This window comes from Callionymus lyra, chromosome 3, assembly GCF_982586985.1.
Source record: "Callionymus lyra chromosome 3, fCalLyr1.hap1.1, whole genome shotgun sequence".
Classification (NCBI taxonomy): Eukaryota; Metazoa; Chordata; class Actinopteri; order Syngnathiformes; family Callionymidae; genus Callionymus; species Callionymus lyra.
Genome location: NC_141820.1, coordinates 27,265,223 through 27,283,133, shown reverse-complemented (window position 1 = coordinate 27,283,133; position 17,911 = coordinate 27,265,223). Strand labels below are relative to the sequence as shown.

The window sequence follows — 17,911 nt, the reverse complement described above, 5'->3', positions numbered from 1 at the left end:
AATTATCCTGAGGGGCCACATTTGTACAGTGGGTGGTGTGAGGGCCCATCAAGCCAAAATGAAGTTGCAGAAAGTATAAAATCAAGTAATACATTCGAGCAAAATATGTTCAAATATTATATTATTGTAATTTAAATAACTTTTTATCTGAATCCCTTTTTTTCAAATATTGCTTTTATATACACTTAAATCTTTTCTAGGGGAAATACATCTTAAAAAATAACATAGCCGAGGACAAAAGTACTAAAAAAAACTCTATATTGATTTAGTGACTAGTATTGAACCATAGAAGTGAACAAAAAATAGTATTGCTATTTTTTACATGATCTTTGATCTCATGAATTCACTCAAAGGGCAATGTGTGGCCCGGGGTCCCAGGTCAGTCATAAAGGCCTCTGGTATAACACGACCACCACTAGTCCACAGTCATCATTCCTGCTTTACTCCCAACTGCTCTAAATGCTGAGCCGAGCCACAATGTTTCTTGGACGTGAGATCTGTATTTAAACATTTATTGAAGAATCGTCCCGTCATGCACATGTTGACTCACTTTGACGTTGGCTTCCTTGGCGAAACCACCGATGATTCCTCACGAGCCAGTTTATAATGACAGCTTATGAGAAGGGAAATGCTTCAGAGGCAGAAAAGTTTTCAGTATTCTGTCTTTAACCCTCAAATGTTCAGGATGTTGAACAGGCGTCAACTGTAGATATACTTTTACGTTAAAGAGTTTTAGGGCACTTTCATTCTACAGAAGTTTGTTTTCTTTTGTTGAGATTCAAGCCTGTGATTGGTCAGCCTCTGAGTCGGATCATGAGTTTTAGTTTTCATTTATTTAAAACACTATAAAAGAAAAAAAGCCATTTAAGCTCTCGCACTAGACCAAATTCATAGTTTTGCTAAGGAAAGGAATAAAAAGTAAAGCACAAGACATTGCATGAACACCCGTTCGGGGAGTCACTGTTTTCATTTCTGTTTGACTGACATTTGCTTCAGTAATGTAGGACTATTATCATTCTTTTTCTGCCTTGTGAATTATCTGCACTCGCTAGCTTATCATTATCATGAAACCTGCAGAATAAAGAAAATACATGTCAGTGTTTTACAATTACATGTCCTGAGGAGCAACGTTACATACTGCGACTGCAAGTCAAGCCAGAGGAGCCACACGATGAAGAAAAAAACCTAAAGTTGAAGTAATGTTAAACATATTTAAAATTATTTATCTCAGAAGCAATGATTGGATGGGCCGTCATGGGCAGCACGGGTGTGTTTTATGTTTTTAAGATTTTGAGTAAACCAAAGTGTAACAACACCACAAATCATCGACCATCGTTCTCCAACACGACATGCTGACCCATATTTCCTACGACTGTTCCAGCTGTGAGGAGCTCATATGTTGAGACTGCTGACACTTTATAAGAGCCGTGCACTCTAAATTAGAGCTTAAGGAAACGCAAGCTCAGCATATTTTCGTTGATCCTCCTTAAAAGCTCTGCTGGCTGCTGCAGAAACACAAGCTGCTCTTTAACCTTCACACTGTTGCACTGAGTCGCCAGGAAACCTTTGATTTTCAGAACAAGGGAAAGTCTATTTTTGAACAATGCAATCACTTTGTGTTATGACCGGAACATTCAGCAGTTCAACACGTGTTTCCTACGTGTTTTCTGACGAGAGTCAGAGTTCAGGCAGAAAAGTAGCTTCTCCACCTCAGAGTTTGGTGCAAGTAACTATTATTTTTAATCTAGTTGCGGTTAAAGTCTTGTTATTTTATGGCTTTCACTTTCTTTCTTTTTATTTTATAAGTCATATTTTTACTTTTTTTTCAGTGGATCTTTCTTTAATAGGGACTAGCATAAACAAAATTACATTTTACTATAAAGCAAAAAAAAAAATCAATTTCATTGACACCTGTGTAATGTTCAGTTCAACTAAAGCATCATTTCAGAGTCCAATTTGAAATTATTGGACTGTTATAAGTCACATTCCCTTTGAACAGATATCATTTTTGTTCTTGAAGTGAGATTTTTTGTCTTGTTTTTTTGTAATTTCTTTTTAGGTGTGACAAGTCTTCCAAATCCCACTCAGGGTCTGTTTTTTGTGCAAATCCCTTAAACACATACATTTGAACAGTATCAACGGCAGCCCAACACCCAGCAAAATTTGAAAAATAAAACATTGCAGGTTTATTTATTTTTATTTTGCTACCATTGTTTCAAAAATGGGGTGCATGGTGGCACAGTGGTTAGCGCGGTTGCCTCACAGAAATTGCTGGTTCAATTCCAGGCCCAGACAGAGTTTGTAGTTTACTCCGGGCACTCCGGTTTCCTCCCACATTCCAAAAACATACAGAGGTTGATTGAGAACCTTGGGGAAATGTCCGTAGGTATGAGAGTGTGTGTGAATGGTTGTCTGTCTGGTGCCCTGCGACAGACTGGCGTCCTCTCCAGGGTGTCCCTTGCCTCTCACCCTATGATACTGGGATAGGCTCCAGCCTCCCCCAACCCCGGGATAAAGCGGTAGACAATGAACGAATGTTTCGAAAATGGAACCTTCTGTATCTGTTTTAGATCCAAAGTTTATTCCGACTGTATGTGTATTGATACAAATGTGAGCTCATGTTTATACACTAATCTACTTGTTGTTGCTCTCCTGTCGTCCAAGAGATCTGGCAGACCCCCCTTAAGCCACTGCCACAGAATTTCATACCTTAAATAAACCTTAAATAAAACATTTATTTATCACCTTAGCCCCTCACGTGCTGTTGTGTCATTAACCTCGTGCTATCCTTGGCATCATGAAATGTGTGTGCATTTCATCTGAACACTTGCCAGCCAAAAAGAAAGTACAATTACAAGGAAAAATGTTTATATCGAGAAAGCAGTCACACTTGAATTAAAGCTACTGTCTGAATAGTCCTTTTCGTGCTAACTGACGATTACCGTACCGGTTGTCTTGTTAGTTATTGTTGTAGTTTTTAGGACCGTCCGAGACTCTGTCTGAACCAACCCTTTTTATTAGGCTGCTTAGGCTTAGATTGTTAGAGGACGTGTTTTAGACACCGAGCTCTCTCTGTGAATCCTTGTGCAGTTTAAACAAACAATTTTCTTATTGGAGTTCCAGGGTTCCACCTCCTGAGTTGCTGCTGGATCAGGGTGGTTGGCCTGGTGAGGTTGGTAGAAACCCAGAAGTGAGAGTGTTTATCACACATTAGGTAAGAGTCGTCGACACCCATTGTCCAGCAAGGTGTGGCAATCACAAGATACCGGTTGTTGTTCCTTGGAGAATTTTTTTAAGGGAGTGCGCTCAAAACTGCTTTTCACGGCTCATTTCAGTAGCCACAGCTGGATTAAGGCTACACTCTGTATGATAAGAGTACCAAAGTATACGGTTTCCCCTTTGGTGCATCAGAGGAGTGCATAGTTGAGCAAAAAAGATCTTGGGAAATAATTGTATTTCCTGCTCATTTTACAGTAGCCACATGTTGTTTAAGTCTACAGTATTTTTTCTTAAATGACCAAAGAATAAACTTGCAGCTCCTCTTAAAGAAAACCCAGGTAAAAAAAAAAGGTTAAGGCACTGTGTAGAGTTTTTCCCCTCTCACGGTCAAGTGAGGTGTTCGTGTGTTCCTAGGTATGATTGTTTGGTTATATTTGTGAAGTGCTTTATCTGTATTGTAGCAGAAGTGACTGCAAGGTAATGGTCATCCACACAAAAACGGTTTTGGTGGGATTCAAACCCACACCTCAAAAAAGACTGGGTCCTAAATCCAGCACCTTACATCACTCGGCCACACTACCTACGAATTGGTTAAGACATTTACAGAATTGAAAGAAATGTGATCTTTGGAAAGCATCTCATTTCATGGCTCATTTCACAGCAGGAACAACCGCATTATGTCTTATTGTTATGCCAAGAGTACAAAACTATAAAATTGAGTGCATGAACGAAAAATATTGGATCTTGTGAAAGAATCGTATTTCATGCTCATTTCACAATAGCCACAACTAGATTAAGTCTACAGTATGTTTTCTTACATTACCAACGAATAAGCTTGCAACTCCTTTTAAAGAAAACCTAGGTTAAAAAAAAAAGGTTAAAGCACTGAGTAGAGTTTGTGAAAACTTTTTACCTCTCACTGTCAAGTGAGGTGTTCGCATGTTCCTAGGTATGATTGTTTGGTGATACTTGTGGAGTGGTTCATCTTTAATGTAGGTAATGCTCATCCACACTAAAAATAATTTTGGCAGTGGTGGGATTCAAAAGCACACCTCAAAAGAAACTGGAGCCTATAACCAGCACTTTAGACCAGTCGGCCACACTACCCACAAACTGGTTGTTTAGACATTTACAGAATTTATAGATTTGGTTCGAATCCCACTGCTGCCAATTAGATTCCCTTTTTGTGCTTCAGACGAGTGCACAAACAAAAACAGTAGCCACAACTAGTTAAGTCAACAGTATGTTTTCAAACATTACCAAACAATAAGCTTGCAACTCCTCTTAAAGAAAACCCAGGTTACAAAAGCTTAAAGCACTGTGTAGAGTTTGTGAAATTGTCTTACCTCTCACTGTCAAGTGAGGTGTTCATATGTTCCTATGTATGATTGTTTGGTGATATTTCTGGAGTGGTTTTTATCTGTATTGTAGCATAAGTGACTGCAAGGTAATGCTCATCCACACTAAAAATGGCCTTGGCAGTGGGGGGATTCGAACCCACGCCTCGAAAGACGCTGGAGCCTAAATCCAGCGCCTTAGACCACTCGGCCACACTACCCACGACTTTGTTAAGACATTTACAGAATTGAAAGAAATGTGATCTTTGGAAAGCATCTCATTTCATGGCTCATTTCACAGCAGGAACAACCGCATTATGTCTTGTTGTTATGCCAAGAGTACAAAACTATAAAATTGCAAGTTTTTGTAAGGTATCCAAGGTAGCGTGGCCGAGCGGTCTAAGGCGCTGGATTAAGGCTCCAGTCTCTTCGGGGGCGTGGGTTCGAATCCCACCGCTGCCAATTAGATTACCTTTTGGTGCATGAGATTAGTGCATAAATGTAAAATATTGATTCTTGGGAAAGAATTGTATGTCATGGCTCATTTCACAGCAGCTACAATCGCATTAAGTCTAGTCTGTATTCCAAGTTTACAAAATTATAATCTTGCAATTTTTTGGGAAGCTATTCAAGGTAGCGTGGCAGAGCGGTCTAAGGCGCTGGATTAAGGCTCCAGTCTCTTCGGAGGCGTGGGTTCGAATCCCACCGCTGCCAATTATATTCCCTTTTGGTGCATCAGACGAGTGCATGAACGAAAAATATTGGATCTTGTGAAAGAATCGTATTTCATGCTCATTTCACAGTAGCCACAACTAGATTAAGTCTACAGTATGTTTTCTTACATTACCAACGAATAAGCTTGCAACTCCTTTTAAAGAAAACCTAGGTTAAAAAAAAAAAGGTTAAAGCACTGAGTAGAGTTTGTGAAAACTTTTTACCTCTCACTGTCAAGTGAGGTGTTCGCATGTTCCTAGGTATGATTGTTTGGTGATACTTGTGGAGTGGTTCATCTTTAATGTAGGTAATGCTCATCCACACTAAAAATAATTTTGGCAGTGGTGGGATTCAAAAGCACACCTCAAAAGAAACTGGAGCCTATAACCAGCACTTTAGACCAGTCGGCCACACTACCCACAAACTGGTTGTTTAGACATTTACAGAATTGATAGATTTGGTTCGAATCCCACTGCTGCCAATTAGATTCCCTTTTTGTGCTTCAGACGAGTGCACAAACAAAAACAGTAGCCACAACTAGTTTAGTCAACAGTATGTTTTCAAACATTACCAAACAATAAGCTTGCAACTCCTCTTAAAGAAAACCCAGGTTACAAAAGCTTAAAGCACTGTGTAGAGTTTGTGAAATAGTCTTACCTCTCACTGTCAAGTGAGGTGTTCATATGTTCCTATGTATGATTGTTTGGTGATATTTCTGGAGTGGTTTTTATCTGTATTGTAGCATAAGTGACTGCAAGGTAATGCTCATCCACACTAAAAACGGCTTTGGCAGTGGTGGGATTCGAACCCACGCCTCGAAAGAGACGGGAGCCTAAATCCAGCGCCTTAGACCACTCGGCCACACTACCCACGACTTTGTTAAGACATTTACAGAATTGAAAGAAATGTGATCTTTGGAAAGCATCTCATTTCATGGCTCATTTCACAGCAGGAACAACCGCATTATGTCTTGTTGTTATGCCAAGAGTACAAAACTATAAAATTGCAAGTTTTTGTAAGGTATCCAAGGTAGCGTGGCCGAGCGGTCTAAGGCGCTGGATTAAGGCTCCAGTCTCTTCGGGGGCGTGGGTTCGAATCCCACCGCTGCCAATTAGATTACCTTTTGGTGCATGAGATTAGTGCATAAATGTAAAATATTGATTCTTGGGAAAGAATCGTATGTCATGGCTCATTTCACAGCAGCTACAATCGCATTAAGTCTAGTCTGTATTCCAAGTTTACAAAATTATAATCTTGCAATTTTTTGGGAAGCTATTCAAGGTAGCGTCGCAGAGCGGTCTAAGGTGCTGGATTAAGGCTCCAGTCTCTTCGGAGGCGTGGGTTCGAATCCCACCGATGCCAATTATATTCCCTTTTGGTGCATCAGACGAGTGCATGAACGAAAAATATTGGATCTTGTGAAAGAATCGTATTTCATGCTCATTTCACAGTAGCCACAACTAGATTAAGTCTACAGTATGTTTTCTTACATTACCAACGAATAAGCTTGCAACTCCTTTTAAAGAAAACCTAGGTTAAAAAAAAAAAGGTTAAAGCACTGAGTAGAGTTTGTGAAAACTTTTTACCTCTCACTGTCAAGTGAGGTGTTCGCATGTTCCTAGGTATGATTGTTTGGTGATACTTGTGGAGTGGTTCATCTTTAATGTAGGTAATGCTCATCCACACTAAAAATAATTTTGGCAGTGGTGGGATTCAAAAGCACACCTCAAAAGAAACTGGAGCCTATAACCAGCACTTTAGACCAGTCGGCCACACTACCCACAAACTGGTTGTTTAGACATTTACAGAATTGATAGATTTGGTTCGAATCCCACTGCTGCCAATTAGATTCCCTTTTTGTGCTTCAGACGAGTGCACAAACAAAAACAGTAGCTCATTTCACAGCAGCTACAATCGCATTAAGTCTAGTCTGTATTCCAAGTTTACAAAATTATAATTTTGCAATTTTTTGGGAAGATATCCAAGGTAGCGTGGCAGAGCGGTCTAAGGTGCTGGATTAAGGCTCCAGTCTCTTCGGAGGCGTGGGTACCGCTGCCAATCATATTCCCTTTTGGTGCATCAGACGAGTGCATGAACGAAAAATATTGGATCTCGTGAAAGAATAGTATTTCATGCTCATTTCACAATAGCCACAACTAGAATAAGTCTACAGTATGTTTTCTTACATTACCAACGAATAAGCTTGCAACTCCTTTTAAAGAAAACCTAGGTTAAAAAAAAAAGGTTAAAGCACTGAGTAGAGTTTGTGAAAACTTTTTACCTCTCACTGTCAAGTGAGGTGTTCGCATGTTCCTAGGTATGATTGTTTGGTGATACTTGTGGAGTGGTTCATCTTTAATGTAGGTAATGCTCATCCACACTAAAAATAATTTTGGCAGTGGTGGGATTCAAAAGCACACCTCAAAAGAAACTGGAGCCTATAACCAGCACTTTAGACCAGTCGGCCACACTACCCACAAACTGGTTGTTTAGACATTTACAGAATTCATAGATTTGGTTCGAATGCCAATTAGATTCCCTTTTTGTGCTTCAGACGAGTGCACAAACAAAAACAGTAGCCACAACTAGTTTAGTCAACAGTATGTTTTCAAACATTACCAAACAATAAGCTTGCAACTCCTCTTGAAAATTCAGAAAAAACGGTGCCCTTGGACAAATGAAGATCCCCTGAGTCTGAAGAGACTTTGTCGAAAGACTGAGCGTCTCTGGAAGTCTACTAAACTTGAGGTGCACAGACTTCACCTCAGGGATCTGTTGACTTCTTACAATGAGATGGTAGAAACTGCTAGATCTGATTACATCAGAAAACTGGTAGCAGCAAATAGGAAAAACCCCAAAGTTTTGTTTGACACGATTAATTCTCTCGCGTCTCCTGCTCCTCAAATCACGCCGGTCTTCTGTGAAGCTGACAGCAATGCATTGTTGAGATTTTTCATTGACAAAATTAAATCGATCAAAGAGAAAATCTCTCCCCCTTTGTTGGGAACCCCTACTATCTCTGAGCCCATCTCCTCCTCTTGGTCATCCTTCACTGCTGTATCTTTGGGTGATATTTCAGCACTAGTGAACAAGATGAAACCCTCCTCTTGCTCAGATGACGTCCTTCCTTGTAGGCTTTTTATCAAAGTATTTGATGTAATTGGCCCCTGGGTTACCAATATGGTGAACCTCTCCCTTTCCACAGGGGTTTTTCCCAATGCATTTAAACATGCCATTGTGGAGCCTCTGCTCAAAAAACCAGGCTTAGACCCAACTGACCTCAGTAATTTCAGGCCTATTTCTAAGCTCCCTTTCTTGTCCAAGATCTTGGAGAAGGTGGTGTCCGAGCAGCTGTCTTTGTTCCTGGACCAGAGCGACATCCATGAGAAGTTTCAGTCTGGCTTCCGTAAACATCACTCTACGGAGACAGCTTTATTGAAAGTGTCCAGTGACATCATGATGTCGGCTGACTCTGGTAAATTCACTGTTCTGGTTCTCTTGGATCTGTCGTCAGCCTTTGACACAGTTGATCACCAGATCCTGCTGAGAAGACTAAGGGATGAAGTGGGACTGTCTGGGTCTGTGTTAGAATGGTTCTCATCTTACCTTTCTGGGCGCAGTTTTAGTGTATCTGCCAATCAAATGAGGTCTGAATCGGCAGATCTGTTGTGTGGAGTCCCTCAAGGTTCTGTTCTGGGTCCTTTATTGTTTTTGCTGTACTTGATTCCCCTTGGTAAAATCATTCAGAGATTTCCAGATGTTTCTTATCACATTTTTGCTGATGACATCCAGCTCTACTGCTCTTTTGACCCAACTGAGCCCCAAAGGCTGAACAGCTTAGTCAATTGTTTGCTAGAAATCAAACAATGGCTGAGTGAAAACACTTTACAGCTTAATGTGGACAAAACTGAAACTCTGGTGATTGCTCCTGATGATAAGATTCCAGGGTTGAGTCAGTACTTGGGTGACTTAGGTCAGTCTGTCAAACTGAGCCTGAGAAACCTGGGTGTTGTATTTAATAAAGACATGTCTCTTGTTCAACACTGCAGAAAACTGACCAGAAACTGTTTCCTTCAACTGAGAAAAATCTCTAAACTTAGGAAAATGTTGTCACAACATGATCTGGAGCTTGTAATCCATGCGTTTGTTTCTTCTCTTCTGGACTATTGTAACAGTTTGTTTTCATGTCTTAACAAGAAGGAGCTGTCTCGTCTGCAGTTGATTCAGAACCCTGCAGCGAGAATTCTGACCCGCTCAAGTAGGAGAACTCACATTTCTCCGATCCTTAAAACTCTTCACTGGCTTCCAGTTTCTTTCAGGATCAACTTTAAAATTCTGGTTCTTACTTTCAGATCTATTCATGGTCAGGCTCCTCCTTACATCACTGATCTGATCCAGCCTTACACCCCAGCTCGGTCTCTGAGGTCTGTGGATCAGAATCTACTTATGGTTCCACGCACACGGCTCAGGACCAGAGGAGAGAAATCTTTTCAGGCTGTTGCTCCTAAGCCTTGGAACAATCTTCCTCTCTCTTTGCGCTTGATGGAGTCTACTGACTCCTTTAAGAAACATCTTAAGACGTTTCTATTTGTTCAGGCTTTTCCTTGAATTTCTCGAACTCCTGTGTTGTTCTCGGTGTTGTCTTGATCTTTGAAGTATGTACTGTTTTGAGTATTGTTTTGATTGTTAAAGCGCTTTGTGACCCTGGTCTCGAAAAGCGCTATATAAATAAATATTACTTACTTACTTACTTACTTACTCTTAAAGAAAACCCAGGTTACAAAAGCTTAAAGCACTGTGTAGAGTTTGTGAAATAGTCTTACCTCTCACTGTCAAGTGAGGTGTTCATATGTTCCTATGTATGATTGTTTGGTGATATTTCTGGGGGGTTTTTATCTGTATTGTAGCATAAGTGACTGCAAGGTAATGCTCATCCACACTAAAAACGGCTTTGGCAGTGGTGGGATTCGAACCCACGCCTCGAAAGAGACTGGAGCCTAAATCCAGCGCCTTAGACAACTCGGCCACACTACCCAGAACTTTGTTAAGACATTTACAGAATTGAAAGAAACGTGATCTTTGGAAAGCATCTCATTTCATGGCCACAACTAGTTTAGTCAACAGTATGTTTTCAAACATTACCAAACAATAAGCTTGCAACTCCTCTTAAAGAAAACCCAGGTTACAAAAGCTTAAAGCACTGTGTAGAGTTTGTGAAATAGTCTTACCTCTCACTGTCAAGTGAGGTGTTCATATGTTCCTATGTATGATTGTTTGGTGATATTTCTGGAGTGGTTTTTATCTGTATTGTAGCATAAGTGACTGCAAGGTAATGCTCATCCACACTAAAAACGGCTTTGGCAGTGGTGGGATTCGAACCCACGCCTCGAAAGAGACTGGAGCCTAAATCCAGCGCCTTAGACAACTCGGCCACACTACCCAAGACTTTGTTAAGACATTTACAGAATTGAAAGAAATGTGATCTTTGGAAAGCATCTCATTTCATGGCCACAACTAGTTAAGTCAACAGTATGTTTTCAAACATTACCAAACAATAAGCTTGCAACTCCTCTTAAAGAAAACCCAGGTTACAAAAGCTTAAAGCACTGTGTAGAGTTTGTGAAATAGTCTTACCTCTCACTGTCAAGTGAGGTGTTCATATGTTCCTATGTATGATTGTTTGGTGATATTTCTGGAGTGGTTTTTATCTGTATTGTAGCATAAGTGACTGCAAGGTAATGCTCATCCACACTAAAAACGGCTTTGGCAGTGGTGGGAATCGAACCCACCCCTCGAAAGAGACTGGAGCCTAAATCCAGCGCCTTAGACCACTCGGCCACACTACCCACGACTTAGTTAAGACATTTACAGAATTGAAAGAAATGTGATCTTTGGAAAGCATCTCATTTCATGGCTCATTTCACAGCAGGAACAACCGCATTATGTCTTGTTGTTATGCCAAGAGTACAAAACTATAAAATTGCAAGTTTTTGTAAGGTATCCAAGGTAGCGTGGCCGAGCGGTCTAAGGCGCTGGATTAAGGCTCCAGTCTCTTCGGGGGCGTGGGTTCGAATCCCACCGCTGCCAATTAGATTACCTTTTGGTGCATGAGATGAGTGCATAAATGTAAAATATTGATTCTTGGGAAAGAATCGTATGTCATGGCTCATTTCACAGCAGCTACAATCGCATTAAGTCTAGTCTGTATTCCAAGTTTACAAAATTATAATTTTGCAATTTTTTGGGAAGATATCCAAGGTACCGTGGCCGAGCGGTCTAAGGCGCTGGATTAAGGCTCCAGTCTCTTCGGAGGCATTGGTTCGAATCCCACCGCTGCCAATTATATTCCCTTTTGGTGCATCAGACGAGTGCATGAACGAAAAATATTGGATCTTGTGAAAGAATCGTTTTCATGCTCATTTCACAGTAGCCACAACTAGATTAAGTCTACAGTATGTTTTCTTACATTACCAAAGAATAAGCTTGATACTCCTTTTAAAGAAAACCTAGGTTAAAAAAAAAAGGTTAAAGCACTGAGTAGAGTTTGTGAAAACTTTTTACCTCTCACTGTCAAGTGAGGTGTTCGCATGTTCCTAGGTATGATTGTTTGGTGATACTTGTGGAGTGGTTCATCTTTAATGTAGGTAATGCTCATCCACACTAAAAATAATTTTGGCAGTGGTGGGATTCAAAAGCACACCTCAAAAGAAACTGGAGCCTATAACCAGCACTTTAGACCAGTCAGCCACACTACCCACAAACTGGTTGTTTAGACATTTACAGAATTGATAGATTTGGTTCGAATCCCACTGCTGCCAATTAGATTCCCTTTTTGTGCTTCAGAAGAGTGCACAAACAAAAACAGTAGCCACAACTAGTTTAGTCAACAGTATGTTTTCAAACATTACCAGACAATAAGCTTGCAACTCCTCTTAAAGAAAACCCAGGTTACAAAAGCTTAAAGCACTGTGTAGAGTTTGTGAAATAGTCTTACCTCTCACTGTCAAGTGAGGTGTTCATATGCTCCTATGTATGATTGTTTGGTGATATTTCTGGAGTGGTTTTTATCTGTATTGTAGCATAAGTGACTGCAAGGTAATGCTCATCCACACTAAAAACGGCTCTGGCAGTGGTGGGATTCGAACCCACGCCTCGAAAGAGACTGGAGCCTAAATCCAGCGCCTTAGACCACTCGGCCACACTACCCACGACTTTGTTAAGACATTTACAGAATTGAAAGAAATGTGATCTTTGGAAAGCATCTCATTTCATGGCCACAACTAGTTTAGTCAACAGTATGTTTTCAAACATTACCAAACAATAAGCTTGCAACTCCTCTTAAAGAAAACCCAGGTTACAAAAGCTTAAAGCACTGTGTAGAGTTTGTGAAATAGTCTTACCTCTTACTGTCAAGTGAGGTGTGTATGATTGTTTGGTGATATTTCTGGAGTGGTTTTTATCTGTATTGTAGCATAAGTGACTGCAAGGTAATGCTCATCCACACTAAAAACGGCTTTGGCAGTGGTGGGATTCGAACCCACGCCTCGAAAGAGACTGGAGCCTAAATCCAGCGCCTTAGACCACTCGGCCACACTACCACGACTTTGTTAAGACATTTACAGAATTGAAAGAAATGTGATCTTTGGAAAGCATCTCATTTCATGGCTCATTTCACAGCAGGAACAACCGCATTATGTCTTGTTGTTATGCCAAGAGTACAAAACTATAAAATTGCAAGTTTTTGTAAGGTATCCAAGGTAGCGTGGCCGAGCGGTCTAAGGCGCTGGATTAAGGCTCCAGTCTCTTCGGGGGCGTGGGTTCGAATCCCACCGCTGCCAATTAGATTACCTTTTGGTGCATGAGATAAGTGCATAAATGTAAAATATTGATTCTTGGGAAAGAATCGTATGTCATGGCTCATTTCACAGCAGCTACAATCGCATTAAGTCTAGTCTGTATTCCAAGTTTACAAAATTATAATTTTGCAATTTTTTGGGAAGATATCCAAGGTAGCGTGGCCGAGCGGTCTAAGGCGCTGGATTAAGGCTCCAGTCTCTTCGGAGGCGTGGGTTCGAATCCCACTGCTGCCAATTATATTCCCTTTTGGTGCATCAGACGAGTGCATGAACGAAAAATATTGGATCTTGTGAAAGAATCGTTTTCATGCTCATTTCACAGTAGCCACAACTAGATTAAGTCTACAGTATGTTTTCTTACATTACCAACGAATAAGCTTGCAACTCCTTTTAAAGAAAACCTAGGTTAAAAAAAAAGGTTAAAGCACTGAGTAGAGTTTGTGAAAACTTTTTACCTCTCACTGTCAAGTGAGGTGTTCGCATGTTCCTAGGTATGATTGTTTGGTGATACTTGTGGGGTGGTTCATCTTTAATGTAGGTAATGCTCATCCACACTAAAAATAATTTTGGCAGTGGTGGGATTCAAAAGCACACCTCAAAAGAAACTGGAGCCTATAACCAGCACTTTAGACCAGTCGGCCACACTACCCACAAACTGGTTGTTTAGACATTTACAGAATTGATAGATTTGGTTCGAATCCCACTGCTGCCAATTAGATTCCCTTTTTGTGCTTCAGACGAGTGCACAAACAAAAACAGTAGCCACAACTAGTTTAGTCAACAGTATGTTTTCAAACATTACCAGACAATAAGCTTGCAACTCCTCTTAAAGAAAACCCAGGTTACAAAAGCTTAAAGCACTGTGTAGAGTTTGTGAAATAGTCTTACCTCTCACTGTCAAGTGAGGTGTTCATATGTTCCTATGTATGATTGTTTGGTGATATTTCTGGAGTGGTTTTTATCTGTATTGTAGCATAAGTGACTGCAAGGTAATGCTCATCCACACTAAAAACGGATTTGGCAGTGGTGGGATTCGAACCCACGCCTCGAAAGAGACTGGAGCCTAAATCCAGCGCCTTAGACCACTCGGCCACACTACCCACGACTTTGTTAAGACATTTACAGAATTGAAAGAAATGTGATCTTTGGAAAGCATCTCATTTCATGGCCACAACTAGTTTAGTCAACAGTATGTTTTCAAACATTACCAAACAATAAGCTTGCAACTCCTCTTAAAGAAAACCCAGGTTACAAAAGCTTAAAGCACTGTGTAGAGTTTGTGAAATAGTCTTACCTCTCACTGTCAAGTGAGGTGTTCATATGTTCCTATGTATGATTGTTTGGTGATATTTCTGGAGTGGTTTTTATCTGTATTGTAGCATAAGTGACTGCAAGGTAATGCTCATCCACACTAAAAACGGCTTTGGCAGTGGTGGGAATCGAACCCACGCCTCGAAAGAGACGGGAGCCTAAATCCAGCGCCTTAGACCACTCGGCCACACTACCCACGACTTTGTTAAGACATTTACAGAATTGAAAGAAATGTGATCTTTGGAAAGCATCTCATTTCATGGCTCATTTCACAGCAGGAACAACCGCATTATGTCTTGTTGTTATGCCAAGAGTACAAAACTATAAAATTGCAAGTTTTTGTAAGGTATCCAAGGTAGCGTGGCCGAGCGGTCTAAGGCGCTGGATTAAGCCTCCAGTCTCTTCGGGGGCGTGGGTTCGAATCCCACCGCTGCCAATTAGATTACCTTTTGGTGCATGAGATTAGTGCATAGATGTAAAATATTGATTCTTGGGAAAGAATTGTATGTCATGGCTCTTTTCACAGCAGCTACAATCGCATTAAGTCTAGTCTGTATTCCAAGTTTACAAAATTATAATCTTGCAATTTTTTGGGAAGCTATTCAAGGTAGCGTGGCAGAGCGGTCTAAGGCGCTGGATTAAGGCTCCAGTCTCTTCGGAGGCGTGGGTTCGAATCCCACCGCTGCCAATTATATTCCCTTTTGGTGCATCAGACGAGTGCATGAACGAAAAATATTGGATCTTGTGAAAGAATCGTATTTCATGCTCATTTCACAGTAGCCACAACTAGATTAAGTCTACAGTATGTTTTCTTACATTACCAACGAATAAGCTTGCAACTCCTTTTAAAGAAAACCTAGGTTAAAAAAAAAAAGGTTAAAGCACTGAGTAGAGTTTGTGAAAACTTTTTACCTCTCACTGTCAAGTGAGGTGTTCGCATGTTCCTAGGTATGATTGTTTGGTGATACTTGTGGAGTGGTTCATCTTTAATGTAGGTAATGCTCATCCACACTAAAAATAATTTTGGCAGTGGTGGGATTCAAAAGCACACCTCAAAAGAAACTGGAGCCTATAACCAGCACTTTAGACCAGTCGGCCACACTACCCACAAACTGGTTGTTTAGACATTTACAGAATTGATAGATTTGGTTCGAATCCCACTGCTGCCAATTAGATTCCCTTTTTGTGCTTCAGACGAGTGCACAAACAAAAACAGTAGCCACAACTAGTTTAGTCAACAGTATGTTTTCAAACATTACCAAACAATAAGCTTGCAACTCCTCTTAAAGAAAACCCAGGTTACAAAAGCTTAAAGCACTGTGTAGAGTTTGTGAAATAGTCTTACCTCTCACTGTCAAGTGAGGTGTTCATATGTTCCTATGTATGATTGTTTGGTGATATTTCTGGAGTGGTTTTTATCTGTATTGTAGCATAAGTGACTGCAAGGTAATGCTCATCCACACTAAAAACGGCTTTGGCAGTGGTGGGATTCGAACCCACGCCTCGAAAGAGACGGGAGCCTAAATCCAGCGCCTTAGACCACTCGGCCACACTACCCACGACTTTGTGAAGACATTTACAGAATTGAAAGAAATGTGATCTTTGGAATGCATCTCATTTCATGGCTCATTTCACAGCAGGAACAACCGCATTATGTCTTGTTGTTATGCCAAGAGTACAAAACTATAAAATTGCAAGTTTTTGTAAGGTATCCAAGGTAGCGTGGCCGAGCGGTCTAAGGCGCTGGATTAAGGCTCCAGTCTCTTCGGGGGCGTGGGTTCGAATCCCACCGCTGCCAATTAGATTACCTTTTGGTGCATGAGATGAGTGCATAAAGGTAAAATATTGATTCTTGGGAAAGAATCGTATGTCATGGCTCATTTCACAGCAGCTATTATCGCATTAAGTCTAGTCTGTATTCCAAGTTTACAAAATTATAATTTTGCAATTTTTTGGGAAGATATCCAAGGTAGCGTGGCCGAGCGGTCTAAGGAGCTGGATTAAGGCTCCAGTCTCTTTGGAGGCGTGGGTTCGAATCCCACCGCTGCCAATTATATTCCCTTTTGGTGCATCAGACGAGTGCATGAACGAAAAATGTTGGATCTTGTGAAAGAATCGTATTTCATGCTCATTTCACAGTAGCCACAACTAGATTAAGTCTACAGTATGTTTTCTTACATTACCAAAGAATAAGCTTGCAACTCCTTTTAAAGAAAACCTAGGTTAAAAAAAAAAGGTTAAAGCACTGAGTAGAGTTTGTGAAAACTTTTTACCTCTCACTGTCGAGTGAGGTGTTCGCATGTTCCTAGGTATGATTGTTTGGTGATACTTGTGGAGTGGTTCATCTTTAATGTAGGTAATGCTCATCCACACTAAAAATAATTTTGGCAGTGGTGGGATTCAAAAGCACACCTCAAAAGAAACTGGAGCCTATAACCAGCACTTTAGACCAGTCGGCCACACTACCCACAAACTGGTTGTTTAGACATTTACAGAATTGATAGATTTGGTTCGAATCCCACTGCTGCCAATTAGATTCCCTTTTTGTGCTTCAGACGAGTGCACAAACAAAAACAGTAGCCACAACTAGTTTAGTCAACAGTATGTTTTCAAACATTACCAAAGAATAAGCTTGCAACTCCTTTTAAAGAAAACCTAGGTTAAAAAAAAAAGGTTAAAGCACTGAGTAGAGTTTGTGAAAACTTTTTACCTCTCACTGTCGAGTGAGGTGTTCGCATGTTCCTAGGTATGATTGTTTGGTGATACTTGTGGAGTGGTTCATCTTTAATGTAGGTAATGCTCATCCACACTAAAAATAATTTTGGCAGTGGTGGGATTCAAAAGCACACCTCAAAAGAAACTGGAGCCTATAACCAGCACTTTAGACCAGTCGGCCACACTACCCACAAACTGGTTGTTTAGACATTTACAGAATTGATAGATTTGGTTCGAATCCCACTGCTGCCAATTAGATTCCCTTTTTGTGCTTCAGACGAGTGCACAAACAAAAACAGTAGCCACAACTAGTTTAGTCAACAGTATGTTTTCAAACATTACCAAACAATAAGCTTGCAACTCCTCTTAAAGAAAACCCAGGTTACAAAAGCTTAAAGCACTGTGTAGAGTTTGTGAAATAGTCTTACCTCTCACTGTCAAGTGAGGTGTTCATATGTTCCTATGTATGATTGTTTGGTGATATTTCTGGAGTGGTTTTTATCTGTATTGTAGCATAAGTGACAGCAAGGTAATACTCATCCACACTAAAAACGGCTTTGGCAGTGGTGGGATTCAAACCCACGCCTCGAAAGAGACTGGAGCCTAAATCCAGCACGTTAGACCACTCGGCCACACTACCCACGACTTTGTTAAGACATTTACAGAATTGAAAGAAATGTGATCTTTGGAAAGCATCTCATTTCATGGCTCATTTCACAGCAGGAACAACCGCATTATGTCTTGTTGTTATGCCAAGAG

At 40.6% G+C, this 17,911-nt stretch overlaps 21 non-coding genes across 21 annotated transcripts; 10 read left to right on the top strand and 11 right to left on the bottom strand.

Annotated features, from left to right (window-relative positions):
* Positions 1-4,695: 4,695 nt before the first annotated feature.
* trnal-uag (transfer RNA leucine (anticodon UAG)) lies at positions 4,696-4,777 on the bottom strand. The gene has a single exon. It is a non-coding gene; the product is annotated as a tRNA-Leu (tRNA).
* A 159-nt stretch (positions 4,778-4,936) lies between these two features.
* trnal-aag (transfer RNA leucine (anticodon AAG)) lies at positions 4,937-5,018 on the top strand. The gene has a single exon. It is a non-coding gene; the product is annotated as a tRNA-Leu (tRNA).
* Positions 5,019-5,188: 170 nt separating this feature from the next.
* trnal-aag (transfer RNA leucine (anticodon AAG)) lies at positions 5,189-5,270 on the top strand. Its single transcript has one exon. It is a non-coding gene; the product is annotated as a tRNA-Leu (tRNA).
* A 787-nt stretch (positions 5,271-6,057) lies between these two features.
* trnal-uag (transfer RNA leucine (anticodon UAG)) lies at positions 6,058-6,139 on the bottom strand. The gene has a single exon. It is a non-coding gene; the product is annotated as a tRNA-Leu (tRNA).
* A 159-nt stretch (positions 6,140-6,298) lies between these two features.
* On the top strand, positions 6,299-6,380 carry trnal-aag (transfer RNA leucine (anticodon AAG)). Its single transcript has one exon. It is a non-coding gene; the product is annotated as a tRNA-Leu (tRNA).
* Positions 6,381-10,222: 3,842 nt separating this feature from the next.
* On the bottom strand, positions 10,223-10,304 carry trnal-uag (transfer RNA leucine (anticodon UAG)). The gene has a single exon. It is a non-coding gene; the product is annotated as a tRNA-Leu (tRNA).
* A 324-nt stretch (positions 10,305-10,628) lies between these two features.
* trnal-uag (transfer RNA leucine (anticodon UAG)) lies at positions 10,629-10,710 on the bottom strand. Its single transcript has one exon. It is a non-coding gene; the product is annotated as a tRNA-Leu (tRNA).
* Positions 10,711-11,034: 324 nt separating this feature from the next.
* On the bottom strand, positions 11,035-11,116 carry trnal-uag (transfer RNA leucine (anticodon UAG)). Its single transcript has one exon. It is a non-coding gene; the product is annotated as a tRNA-Leu (tRNA).
* Positions 11,117-11,275: 159 nt separating this feature from the next.
* Positions 11,276-11,357, top strand: trnal-aag (transfer RNA leucine (anticodon AAG)). Its single transcript has one exon. It is a non-coding gene; the product is annotated as a tRNA-Leu (tRNA).
* A 1,037-nt stretch (positions 11,358-12,394) lies between these two features.
* trnal-uag (transfer RNA leucine (anticodon UAG)) lies at positions 12,395-12,476 on the bottom strand. Its single transcript has one exon. It is a non-coding gene; the product is annotated as a tRNA-Leu (tRNA).
* Positions 12,477-12,786: 310 nt separating this feature from the next.
* Positions 12,787-12,868, bottom strand: trnal-uag (transfer RNA leucine (anticodon UAG)). Its single transcript has one exon. It is a non-coding gene; the product is annotated as a tRNA-Leu (tRNA).
* Positions 12,869-13,026: 158 nt separating this feature from the next.
* On the top strand, positions 13,027-13,108 carry trnal-aag (transfer RNA leucine (anticodon AAG)). The gene has a single exon. It is a non-coding gene; the product is annotated as a tRNA-Leu (tRNA).
* A 170-nt stretch (positions 13,109-13,278) lies between these two features.
* Positions 13,279-13,360, top strand: trnal-aag (transfer RNA leucine (anticodon AAG)). Its single transcript has one exon. It is a non-coding gene; the product is annotated as a tRNA-Leu (tRNA).
* Positions 13,361-14,144: 784 nt separating this feature from the next.
* trnal-uag (transfer RNA leucine (anticodon UAG)) lies at positions 14,145-14,226 on the bottom strand. Its single transcript has one exon. It is a non-coding gene; the product is annotated as a tRNA-Leu (tRNA).
* A 324-nt stretch (positions 14,227-14,550) lies between these two features.
* On the bottom strand, positions 14,551-14,632 carry trnal-uag (transfer RNA leucine (anticodon UAG)). The gene has a single exon. It is a non-coding gene; the product is annotated as a tRNA-Leu (tRNA).
* Positions 14,633-14,791: 159 nt separating this feature from the next.
* trnal-aag (transfer RNA leucine (anticodon AAG)) lies at positions 14,792-14,873 on the top strand. The gene has a single exon. It is a non-coding gene; the product is annotated as a tRNA-Leu (tRNA).
* A 170-nt stretch (positions 14,874-15,043) lies between these two features.
* Positions 15,044-15,125, top strand: trnal-aag (transfer RNA leucine (anticodon AAG)). The gene has a single exon. It is a non-coding gene; the product is annotated as a tRNA-Leu (tRNA).
* A 787-nt stretch (positions 15,126-15,912) lies between these two features.
* trnal-uag (transfer RNA leucine (anticodon UAG)) lies at positions 15,913-15,994 on the bottom strand. The gene has a single exon. It is a non-coding gene; the product is annotated as a tRNA-Leu (tRNA).
* A 159-nt stretch (positions 15,995-16,153) lies between these two features.
* trnal-aag (transfer RNA leucine (anticodon AAG)) lies at positions 16,154-16,235 on the top strand. The gene has a single exon. It is a non-coding gene; the product is annotated as a tRNA-Leu (tRNA).
* Positions 16,236-16,405: 170 nt separating this feature from the next.
* trnal-aag (transfer RNA leucine (anticodon AAG)) lies at positions 16,406-16,487 on the top strand. Its single transcript has one exon. It is a non-coding gene; the product is annotated as a tRNA-Leu (tRNA).
* Positions 16,488-17,710: 1,223 nt separating this feature from the next.
* trnal-uag (transfer RNA leucine (anticodon UAG)) lies at positions 17,711-17,792 on the bottom strand. Its single transcript has one exon. It is a non-coding gene; the product is annotated as a tRNA-Leu (tRNA).
* Between the last annotated feature and the right edge of the window lie 119 nt (positions 17,793-17,911).